This window comes from Nicotiana tomentosiformis, chromosome 11 (genome assembly GCF_000390325.3).
Source record: "Nicotiana tomentosiformis chromosome 11, ASM39032v3, whole genome shotgun sequence".
NCBI classification, from domain to species: Eukaryota; Viridiplantae; Streptophyta; class Magnoliopsida; order Solanales; family Solanaceae; genus Nicotiana; species Nicotiana tomentosiformis.
Window position 1 is genome coordinate 111,132,186 of NC_090822.1, and position 13,635 is coordinate 111,145,820.

The following is a 13,635-nucleotide window of genomic DNA, read 5'->3' on the forward strand; positions in this document are numbered from 1 at the left end:
AAAGTCAACCCCCGTTAAACTTCCTAAAAATTCAACTTTTGCCATTTCAAGCCTAATTCCACTACGGACCTCCAAATAATTTTTCTGACACGCTCCTAAGTCAAAAATCACCATACGGAGCTATTGGAATCATCAAAACTTTATTCCAAGGTCATTTACGCATAGGTCGACATCCGATCACTATTTTAACTTAAGTTTTAAACCTTGGAACTAAGTGTTCCAATTCATTCCAAAACCTCATCGGACCCGAACCAATTGCCCCAACGAGTCACATAACAGATGTAAAGCATAATTTGAGCAGTAAATGGGGAAACAAGGTTGTACTACTTAAAACGACCGGCCGAGTCGTTGCATTTTCCCCTTCGTAAACAAACGTCTGTCCCCAAACGAGTTTAGAATCATACCTAGGGCCTCAAATATGTGTGGATATTTGCTCTGCATCTCCCGCTCGATCTCCCAAGTAGCTTCTCCGACTGGGTGGCCTCTCCACTGTACTTTCACTAAAACTATGTTCTTTGATCTTAACTTTCTAACCTGCCGGTCTAAAATGGCCATCGGCTCCACATCATAAGTCAAATTACCATCTAATTGCATTGTGCTGAAATCCAAAACATGAGACTGATCTCCGACATACTTCCGAAGCATAGATATATGAAACACTGGATGAACACCCGATATATTAGGAGGCAATGCAAGTTCATAAGCCACCTCTCCAATCTTTTTAAGTATTTCAAAAGGTCCAATATACCTAGGACTCAACTTGCCCTTCTTCCCAAATCTCATAACACCCTTCATAGGTGAAACTCTGGGTAATACCTTCTCTCCTACCATGTAAGCAACATCGTAAACCTTCCGGTCGGCATAATTCTTTTGTCTAGATTGCACCATGCGAAGTCATTCTTGAATCAATTTAACCTTTTCCAAGGCATCCTGGACTAAATCAGTACCCAATAGCCTAGCCTCACCGGCTCAAACCAACCCACCGGAGACCGGCACCATCTCCCATATAAAGCCTCATACGGAGTCATCTGAATGCTTGATTGGTAGCTGTTATTGTAAGCAAACTATGCAAGTGGCAAGAACTGATCCCAAGCACCCCCAAAATCTGTCACACAAGCACGGAGCATATCCTTCAGTGTCTGAATAGTGTGCTTGGACTATCCGTCCGTCTGAGGGTAAAATATTGTGCTCTACTCAACCCGAGTACCCAACTCCTGTTGTACAGCCCTCCAGAACCGTGATGTAAACTGTGTGCCCCGGCCAGAGATGATATATGCCGGTACGCCATGAATCCTTCCAATTTCGCGGATATAAATTCGAGCCAACTGCTCGGAAGAATAGGTAGTCATCATAGGAATGAAATGAGCTGACTTGGTCAGCCTATCCACAATCACCCAAACTGCATCAAACTTCCGCTGAGTCCGTGGAACCAACAACAAAATCCATAGTGATCCGCTCCCATTTCCACTTCGGAATCTCTAACTTTTGAAGCAATCCGTCTTGTCGCTGATGCTCATACTTCACCTGTTGGCAATTCAGACACCGAGCTACATATTCCACATGTCCTTCTTCATTCTTCTCCACCAGTAATGTTGTCTCAAGTCCTGATACATCTTCGCGGCACCTGGATAAATGGAGTACCGCGAACTGTGAGCCTCCTGGAGAATCAACTCACGCAACCCATCTACATTGGGCACACATAGCCTGCACTGCATCCTCAATGCACCATCATCTCTAATAGTGACCTCCTTAGCATCACCGTGCTGAACCGTGTCCTTAAGGACAAGAAGATGGGGGTCATCATACTGACGCTCCCTGATACGATCATAAAGAGAAGGCTGAGAGACCACACAAGCCAATACTCGAATCGGCTCAGAAATATCCAATCTAATAAACTGGCTGGCTAAGTCCTGAACATCCAACGCCAATGGCCTCTCTGCTGCTGGTAGATATGCTAAGCTCCCCAAACTCTCCGCCCGGTGACTCAAAGCATCGTCCACTACATTGGCCTTCCCGGGATGGTATAAAATGGTGATATCATAATCCTTAAGTAGCTCCAATCACCTCCGCTGATGCAAGTTAAGATCCTTCTGTTTAAATAGATGCTATAAACTCCGGTGCTCGGTGTAGATCTCACAAGGGACACCGTACAAATAGTGCCGCCAAATCTTCAAGGCATGAACAATAGCTGCTAAATCACGGTCGTGAACATGATAGTTCTTTTCATGTACCTTCAGCTGTCTGGACGCGTAGGTAATCACCCTACCGTCCTGCATTAACACTGCATCGAGACCAATCCGCGACGCATCATAATATATAGTATAAGACCCCAAACATGTAGGCAATACCAATACTGTGGCTGTAGTCAAAGTTGTCTTGAGTTTCTGAAAGCTCTCCTTACACTCCTCTGTCCACCTAAACGGAGCACCCTTCTGGGTCAGCCTGGTCATAGATGCTGCAATAGATGAGAAACCCTCTACAAACCGACGATAATACCCCGCCAAACCAAGAAAACTCCAGATCTCCGTAACTGAGGACGATCTAGGCCAACTCTGCACTGCTTCAACCTTCTTCGGATCCACATTGATCCCATCACTCGATACTACATGACCCAAAAATTCCATTGAGTCTAGCCAAAACTCACACTTTGAAAATTTTGCATATAACCTCTTTTCTCTCAGGGTCTGAAGCACAGTCATCAGATGCTGCTCATGATCCTCCCGAGTCCGGGAGTACACCAGAATGTCGTCAATAAATACAATGATGAATGAGTCAAGATAGGGTCGGAACACATTGTGCATCAAGTGCATAAATGTTGTTGGGGCATTGGTCAGCCCAAATGACATCACAAGGAGCTCGTAGTGACCATAGCGAGTCCTGAAAGCACTCTTCGGGATATCTGGCTCCCGAATCATCAACTGATGATAGCCTGAACGTAAGTCAATATTAGAAAACACTCTGGCACCCTGTAACTGATCAAATAAGTCATCAATACGAGGCAATGGATACCTGTTATTCACTGTAACTTTGTTCAACTGGCGATAATCAATGCACATATGCATAGAACCATCCTTTTTCTTCACAAACAAGACAGAAGCACCCCAAGGTGACACACTAGGCCGAATGAAGACCTTATCAAGAAACTCCTGTAACTACTCCTTCAACTCAGGAGGAGCCATACGATATGGAGGAATAGAGATAGGCTGAGTGCCCGACAACAAATCAATGCCAAAGTCAATATCTCTGTCAGGCGGCATGCCGATAGATCAGCTAGAAATACATCTGGAAAATCCCTCACTACTGGGACTGACTCAACTGTAGGGGTATCAATATTGACATCTCTCACATAAGCTAGATACGCGTCACACCCCTTCTCAACCATTCATTGAGCTTTAAGAAATGAAATAACTCTGCTGGGAGTATACTCTAAGGTACCTCTCCACTCTAATCGCTATAATCCTGGCATAGCCAACATCACAGTCTTAGTGTGACAATCAAGAATAGCATAATGGGGCGACAACCAGTCCATGCCCAATATAACATCAAAGTCTACCATACTGAGCAATAGTAAATCGGCTCAGGTCTCAAAACCACTAAGAGCAACCAAACACGATCGATACACGCGGTCCACAATAAGAGAATCTCCCACAAGAGTAGACACATAAATAGGGGAACTCAAAGAATCCCGAGATACACCCAAGTACGGGGCAAAATAAGAGGACACATAGGAATAAGTAGAGCCTGGGTCAAATAAAACTGACGCATCTCTATGACAAATTAGAATAATACCTGTAATGATAGAGTAGGAAGAAACTGCCTCTGTACGAGCAGAAAGAGCATAATATCTGGCCTAGACTCCCTCTCTAGGGCGACCTCGACCTCCCCGACCTAAACCTCGAGCTAGCGGAGTAGGTGGGGCAGTAACTGGTGCTGTAGTCATAGCCTGAGGACCCGGGGGAGCACGCGGTAGCTAAGAAGTCTGTGGAGGTGCACCCCTCCTAAGTCTGGGGCAATCCCTCACTATATGGCGAGTGTCGCCACACTCAAAACAAGCTCTCGGAGGGCGTGGCTGCTGTGACTGGCTCGGGCCAGGTCTGCTAGATTGACTGCTAAAAGCACCCCGTGCAGGAGGTACACTAGATACTGGCGGTGCATAATAAGGTTCCTGGGGCCTAGAAGGGACCCGAATACCATTGCAAACTGCAGTTGGGGCATGAGTACCACTATAAGTGCCAGACTCCTGAGACCTCTTGGCCTCCCTCTCCCCTCTCTCCCGAGCAAGCATACCCTCTAATATCCTGGCAATACTCACTACCTACTGGTAAGAAATATCCATCTCCAACTCCCGAGCGATGCTAAGCCTGATACAAGGGTGGAGTCCCTCAATAAACTGACGAACCCTCTCTCGAGCCGTAGCAACCAAGGCTGGTGCATGTCGGGACAAGTCACTGAAGAAAACTGCATACTATGACTCAGTCATAGCACCCTGGCGCAACTGCTCAAACTCCGCGCGCCATGCGTCTCTGAGACTCTGGGGAACATACTCCCTCAAGAATATGTCCGAGAACTGAGTCCATGTAAGTGAAGCTGCCTCAGTCGGACTACTCAACTCATAAGCACGCCACCACTGATAGGCTGCTCCCCTAAGATGGAATATAGTAAAATAAATCCCACTCGACTCTGCTACGCCCATAGTACGAAGAATTCAGTGACAATCCTCCAGAAAATCACGGGCATCCTCTGACGCCAATCCACTGAAGGTAGGAGGGTGTTACTTCTTGTACCTCTCAAGTCTGAGTTGCTCTGCCTCAGAAACTGCGGCCCTAACCTCGGGCTGAGCTGGAGCTACCGGCTGCATCGGTATAATCTCTGGAACCTGGTCGACCTGAGCCCGCTGCTCTGGAGTACCGGTGACGGGAGTCTGTGCTCCTCCCCCGGCCTGAGATGTGGCAGGAGCAAGTGGAATCAATCCAGCCTGAGCTAAGGTGCTGAACATGCTCAGAAATTGGGCTAGAGTCTCCTGGAGGGCTGGTGCAGCAACAGGTACCTCAGGTGCCTGCCCTCAATCTGGAGCTACTAGGGGCTCCTCTGTAGCAGCTCGTGCGGGTGCTCTGGCTGCACCGCGTGGACGTCCTCAGCCTCTACCCCGGCCCCAATTTCTCGCGGCTCTAGCAGGGGGCGCTAGTGTCTGGTCATCATATCCGCCTGTACGTGTCCTCACCATGTGTGAGAGAATAGAATACAAAAGTTCAAAATTTTTGAAGTCAACAATTTTCTCACGATAAGGAATCAAAGTAGTGGAATTTTGTTTCCTAACAGTTCCATAGACTCTAATAAACCGGCTTGTGATTCACGACACCTATGAACCTAAAGCTCTGATATCAAATTGTCACGACCCAATTCTCCCTCCGTAAGATGTCGTGATGGCACCTAGTCTCTACGACTAGGTAAGCCTAACAAAATGCGAAAATAACAAAAATGAAAGTAAAACTTAACAACTAACTGCAACAGATAACTAAATAACTAGTAACAATGGCGCTCAGCATGTACAATAACCAACACTCTAGTAATACACAGTATATCATAAGTCGCAAGCTACAGAAAGAAACTAGTATCTCTATACACCATAGTCTAATAAAAGAAGTATGGAAGGTAAATGACATAGGGAAGAATAGAGGGGGATTTCGAGGTCTACGGACGTGGCAAATGTACCTTGAAGTCTTCGTACATCAACAAGCACTCTTAGCTAGTAGGGGGCCTGATAAGAAGTACCTGGATCTGCACACAAAACATGTGTAGAAGAGTAGCATGAGTACACCACAACGGTACCCAGTAAGTGCCAAGCCTAACCCCCGTCGAGTAGTGACGAGGTCAGGCCAAGCCCACTGGTAAATAATAGATAAGGCAGGAGAATATACAGTATAATAAGAGACTAGAATTTGGCAAAAAGGAAACACATCAAAGCAACAGTACAACAAACAGGGATAAACAACAGGGGATCTCCCGAGATACCGTTTCATAGTCCCAAAATAAATATGCAGGGAGAACTCCCGAGGTACCGCCTCGTAGTCTCAAAAGTAAATATACAGGGAGAACTCCCAAGGTACCACCTCGTAGTCTCAAAAGTAAATGTGCAGGGAGAGATCCTGAGGAACCGCCTCGTAGTCTCAAAAGTAAATGTGCAGGGAGACCTCCCGAGGAACCGCCTTGTAGTCTCAAAAGTAAATGTACTGGGAGAACTCCCGAGGAACCGCCTCGTAGTCTCAAAAGTAAATGTACAGGAAGAACTCCCGAGGAACCACCTCGTAGTCTCAAAAGTAAACACGCAACTCAAACCGATAAATACAACAGTTAACGACATGAATTCTACAGTTAATACTGATAAAGAACAAGGAAAATAGGAAATCAATTAGGCATGCTTCACAGAGTTCAAATAAGCAGTTAAAACACGTAGACATGTGATATTAGACTAAACATAATAACTACACAGGTTGATATAACGCAATTAAGAATGAAAAACAAATTACTACTCAGAAAATGGTATAACCCAAATTAAAAGGAAAACAGGTTGCTACTCAGTAAAATTGGGTTTTACAACAAATAGCCCGTGTACGTACTCATCACCTCGCATGCACGACGCTCATATATCACAACAGTACCAAATCCTAGAGGGATTTTCCCCACACAAGGTTAGACAAGCCACTTACCTCGAATCACGCTCAATCAGTCAAGTAGAATGCCTTTCCCTCGATTTTCCAACTTCAATCGGCTCGAATCTAGTCATAATTAATTCTATTAAGTCAATACAAATTATAGAAATAAATTTCATATGAAAATATAAATTTTCTAACAAAATCCAAAATTTAACTCAAAAATTACCCGTGGGGCCCACGTCTCGGAACTTGACAAAAGTTATAAAATATGAACGCCCCTTCAACTACGAGTCCAACCATACTAAAATTATCCAAATCCGATATCAACTCAACCTTCAAATCATCAAATCTTATTTCCAAATCCCTAGCCCCAAATCCCCGATTTACACCTAAAAAATACGTAATCTAGTCGAATTATTGGATGATAATTCAATATTATGGATTAGAAATTATCACAAGTGACTACCTCAAGAATTCCCGTAAGAACCTAGCTCAAAATCGCCCATCTCGAGCTTGAAATGCCCCAAAATGGCAAAAACTCGGAACCCCTCTATTTTTGTACTATCCAGGGGTTTCCGCTTCTGCGAGATTTTTAGCCGCATTTGCGGTCTCGCAGATGTGAGAATTCCTTCGCTTCTGCGGCTTCATCACTTCTGCAAACAAGAAGTCTGCTTCTGCGGACTCGCTTCTGCGAAGCCGCCTTGCCCCTCTCATTTTCGCTTCTGCGATCGAACCTTCGCAAGTGCGACGCCGCTTCTGCGGACCACCCGTCCGTACCTGCGACCACTGCCTCACCAGCCCCTCATCCACTTCTGTGCTTTCCATGCTCGCTTCTACGAGCTCGCACCTGCGAACCAATTTTCGCAGGTGTGATTGCATCAGATGGTAGAAACTTTCAGATTTTCTTCTAAGTCCGAATTCGATCCGTGAACCATCCGAAACTCACCCGAGGCCCAGGAACTTCAACCAAATACACCAACAAGTCCTAAAACATCATACGAACTTAGTCGAGCCTTCAAATCACGTCAAACAACGCTAAAACCATGAATCATACCCCAATTCAAGCCTAATGAACTTTGAAAATTTAAATTTCTACAAACGACACCAGAACCTATCAAATGACATTCGATTGACCTCAAATTTTGCACACAAGTCATAAATGACATAACAGACCTATTCAAATTTCCAGAATCGTATTCCGACCCCGATATCAAAAAGTCAACCCCCGATCAAACTTCCTAAAAATTAAATTTTTGCCATTTCAAGCCTAATTCCACTACAGACCTTCAAATAATTTTCCGGATACGCTTCTAAGTCCAAAATCACCATACAGAGCTATTAGAATTATCAAAACTTTATTCCGAGGTCGTTTACACATAGGTCGACATCCGGTCACTATTTCAATTTAAGCTTTAAACCTTGGAACTAAGTGTTCCAATTCATTCCAAAACCTCACCGGACCCGAACCAATTTTCCTGACGAGTCATATAACAGATGTAAAGCATAGTTTGAGAAGTAAATGGAGAAACATGATTGTAATACTCAAAACGACCGGCCGAGTCATTGCAACAAGGTTCGAGATGATCAAAAGAAGAATTCTCAATCTAGAATAAAGAAAAGAAAACAAAAGAAGTGAATCCAAAATACAGAAGCAGATGAAAAGATGTGGATTGCTTAAGACGACTGAAGTTACGAGCTTTACATTTACCGTTTTGATCAGAAGAAGTTGTAGAAGAATGAACTAGCACCTGCAGCTAGCAAGCATCAAGGTTCAGATCAGAGTCTGTGTGAAGAACCAATCAAGACTCAAGACCAAGTTTTAGAAGACTTATAAATATGAATCTTGTAACTCATAACTGATAGGTTTGTTTAGTTTCTTTTGATTTTGATGTAATAACAGGACTACAGACCGAAGCCTCGAAGGAACCTCACTCGATTCTCCAACTCATCATTCCATCACTCTCCTTGAACTACATGCGATCTGATTCCCCTATAACCCGAGATATATAGGCTGTCCAAAACCAGGACTCGGTTGCACCCTATCTTTTATTTCTTTTCCTATTGAATAAAGGTTTGGTAAAAAAATTAGTCACATGGCTCACCTAATCTTTGCCTGAAAACTCTTCATGATTCCAAGCAAAGAGGGGCAGTTGTAAGCACTTAATTTTTGACTATATTTGAATTTTTATCACCTTCTACTATGTAAATATTTTTAGAAATTTAATATATATATTTTAACTTTGTTACATTTTTTATATAAAGTAAAAATTTAAAATAATTTAAAAGGTCAATTATTACTATTACTATTATTTTTATTTTTTTTATCTTTATTTTAAAATAAAATAAAAAATCGAAAAAAATAAATATTTTTAAATTTTTTTTGGATGGAAATAAAATAATAAGAAAATTAAAAGTATGGAATAAAAAAGTAAAAGCAAAAGTAGGTGAAAATTGAATTTTTAAAAAAGTAAAAGAAAGTTAAAATTTTTAAAAATAAAAGTAAAAGAATGTGGAAATTTAAAAAATAAAAAGTAAAAGAAATTTGAAATTAAAAAATAAAAGTAAATGTACCTGAAAATTTTAAAAAAAGAAGTAAAAGAAAGTGAAAATTAAAAAAAAAAGTAAAAAAAATGGGAATTTAAATATAATAAAAGTAAAAAAGTGAGAAATTAAAAAATAAAAGTAGTGGGGAATTTATTTTATTTTTAAAAAAGAAGAAAAATGGGAAGTGAGAATTTTTTTAAAATTTAAAAATAATAAAATAAAATAAAAAAATCTGAAAAAATCCAATATTTTTCTATAAATTGAAGAGAAATGTGAGTAGAAAAGAGGAGAGAAAGAGAAAAAAAAAGAGAGGGGGGAATTGAGAGAAATTGATTTTCTTCTTCTACGCTAAGAGAATTTCTACTCGTGTCATTCTTTCTTTGTCTTTCTTTCGAAGAATCCTGCAATTCATCACCCAAAACCCAACAACAATACTTCAAAACATCCCTTTTTACACACCAAACAGTGGAGTCAATAGTCGAGGCCGAGGATTCCGTTGGAGCTCCGTTCACTAGCTTTGATGTTCTTCTTCGCTTATGATTGTTCGGCGTTCGTCTGAGTTATTGTACATGTTCTTGGAAACTCATTTAATTGGAAATTTTGCATTAAAGGTTTATTCTTTCTTATGCTCTTTTTATCTTATTTCATGTGATTTTATTTATTTGCCTTTACTCTTTATAAATAATAATATAAATTAGTCTTTAAATTCTACATGCTTAATCATGTTTCTGAAAATATGGTATTCAAACTTGTTTTAAAGTTGGGAAGATTGGGCTTCAATTATTGGGCTGTAGGGTATTGGTATATAATGATTTATTTATTCAAATATCTAAAATCATACACTTCTTCCACAAGTAATTCCATAATTCATGACCTTACAATAATCTCAAAGTTTAGGAAGAATAATGAACACCAATATAGTGATTTAGGCGTGCTTTTAATTAGTTTATCGCGATTATGTATACGTTCGCATGGCATAACTGTGATTTTCAAAATTAAAACCGAAGTATGTGTTCGCACAACTATGGCCAAAACAATCTTATTATAATAAAATGCTATTAATTATGTACACGTACGCGTGATATGATTTTGGCATAATAAAAAACGGATTCACACACATGATTCGTTTAAAAGATAATTCCATATTTTAATAAATTAAAAACGGATAGATAAAATATGAAAATCAATAAATCACAGTTTATCCAAAATTAATTCAAACCAAGTTGTAGTCAATAAAGCCACCGTGCTAGAACCACGAGACTCGGGGAATGCCTTACACCTTCTCCCCGGTCAACAGAATTTCTTACCCGGACTTTATTTTTGCAGACCAATAATTAAAGAGTCAAATCTTCCTTTGAATAGAGATTCAAATAAAAGGTGACTTGAAACACCCAAAAATCAAATTTCAAGTGGCGACTATGAATAATAAAATAATCCCTACTTCAAAAATGTCACTTTAATTGGAAAAACTCTATAACCCCACACAATCCATAATACATATCTTTTTTTTTGGGGGGGGGGGGGGAGGGGGCGTAAAAAGGAGTGTGACAGTCAATATGTCCCGGGTTTTAATTTTTTAATTTAATATTTTTCAGGACACAAAGTCCATTTTTTATTTTAAATTTTCAGAACAAAATAAGCACTAACTAATCCATAAATAATAGCCTTAAAATGGTTATTTATGTACTTCCCCCCCTTTTTATAAGTGATCTGACCTAGAGGCTAGCCCAACCGAACCCCATGACTTCGATGGCCGAGTGACATGGGTTGGGCAAAAAGCCCCAATTTTAGATGGGCCATAAAAATGGTGTTATTTGTGGAAGAAATTCAAAAATAACCAGATTTACAAGTGGTAATTGAAAAATAGCCACAGTTTCAAAAATAATCAAAATTTAGCCACTTTTCATGCAAAGATAAATCCGAAAAATATTCCAGCATAATATACTGGAGTTCCAGTATAATATACCGGTCCAACATAATATGCTGGAAGTTCATACACAGGTGCTCCAATCTCTAGTATATTTAAGACAAGAGTGGGTTGCTCTAGTGGTAGGCACCCTCCACTTCCAACCAAGAGGTTGTGAGTTCGAGTCACCCCAAGAGCAAGGTGGGGAGTTCTTGGAGGGAGGGAGTCGAGGGTCTATCGCAAACAGCCTCTCTACCTCAGGGTAGGGGTAAGGTCTGCGTACACACTACCCTCCCCAGACCCCACTAGTGGGATTATACTGGGTTGTTGTTGTTGTTGTTGTTGTTGTTGTTGTTGTTTCTGCTTGTTGGAGTTCTAGCATAATATGCTGGAAGTTCATACACAGGTGTACCAATCTCTAGTATATTATGCTGGACCAATCCGTGTTGCAGCAAAATAGTGGCTATTTTTCAATGACTTTGCAAATGCTGACTATTTTTGAATTACCAGTTCGAAAACTGGCTAGCCTGTGCTATTTTTACGTTATTTGTATTTCATGCTTCTTTACAATTTTGAATTTTAAAAAATGACCCTTTTAGATTTCTTATGTATAAAAACATATCTCTCGGGTGTAAAAAAAGAGGTAGGGTGATAAAATAAAAATAAATTTGTAAAGAGTCAAAAAACCAATTATCCAACTAACGTGAGACTGAATGTATACCTTTTAAAGAGTCGCTTGGTTTATAATTTTGTTACGTATGAATATAGTGAATGGATTTCTACGCAGTGATAAATAATAATGTAGGCATTGTTGTATGATCAATATAACTACAAGAATTATTTTGTAAAGATTACCTTATTGTCTACTTTAATGACATTTTGTCTTTAGATATTCTTATTCACGTATTACTAATACATCATATATAGTTAAGGTTTCGATAAAAGCTTGCGGGTGGCATACCACCTCACGGGCCTTAATAGATCCGCCCCTGGATACATGAATACTTATTTAACATTTTATTTCATATAAGATAATGTCCTTATAATAATTATACCAGTACTAAAGTTACAACATGTGGCTTCTGGTCAGGGGTGGAGCCACAGTGTTGATCGCGGGCTCGATCGAACTCAGTAGCTTTAGTTCAAACCTTGTATTTGTATTAAAAATTCAATGAATATATACAAATTATTAATTTAGAACACAATAACTTGAAAGGATGTGGCACCCTAGGCGAATCCCACATCGACAAAATACGGAAAAAATATTGGCTATATAAGTAGACATGCCTTATACTCTAGTGGCGCATTTTAAAGTCGTGCGGGCCTAGGCCCGAAGCGGACAATAACACTAGTGGGTTGGAGTGTATTTAACACCCTAGGCGAATCCCACATCGATAAAACATGGGAGAGATGGTGGGTATATAAGTAGACAAGTTTCAAACTCTTTTTAAAGCCGTGCGGGCCTAAGCCCAAAGCAGACAATATTACACTAGGGGATTTTTACCTAGCTATGCTATATTAAAAACTTATTAACTACTTTTCTTTATGTTCCTTAAAAATTACATTGTATATATATATTTACTATTTATACACAAAATCATGATAAAAGAAGAATCCCTTAAATATAGGGATTAATTTGTAACTTCATCCCCCTATCCCCATCTATCAGCTTAATTAGCATCCTACAATCACGATTTTCTTCCCAATTTCAAAAGATTTTAAAGTCATTTTCTCTTTCATACAAATCAACCAATCTCTCTCTCTCTCTCTCTCTCTCTCTCTCTCTCTCTCTCTCTCTCTCATACAAATCAAACTATTATCTCTCTAAAATTGTAGCATCATATATTTCTCTGAATCAATTCCACCAACAACCATTAAAAAGCTTTGAAGCTTTGAATTAGATATCCAGATTTTACGAATTTGTGATATTTTTAGATTGGGTATTCTTGAAAACGATTGAAAATATCCTTTAGGATTTATATCTCAATTTTAAGGGAGATTGGTTAAGTTTAAAGTTGATTTTAGGTAGAATTACAGATTGAAACTCGAGGAAGAAGAAATTTCGGAATTGTATTACGATTGTATGATAAATGTATCATCATTGTATCTGGATTGTATTTGATACATCAATACCTAAGATAATTTTGATACAATACTAATACTATTTTAATACAATATTGTATCATAATTTAAGTTTAGAGTTGATTTTAGGTGGATGTTTTAGATTGAAACTTGAAAAAAGATAAGATCAAAATTGTATCATAATTAAGAATTGTATCACAATTGTATCATAATTGTATCACAATTTGTACCTAAAATAATACATGATACAATATTAATACATGTATAATATGATTTTGTATCAGTTTAAGTTTAGAGTTGGTTTTAAGTTGTATCGTAATTGTATCAGAATTGTGTAAGAATTCTTTCATGATTGTATCAAATTTGTATCTGAATTGTATTTAATGCATCAATACATGAAAGAATACTTGATACAACACTGATACAAGTACAATACAATCTTGTGCCAGA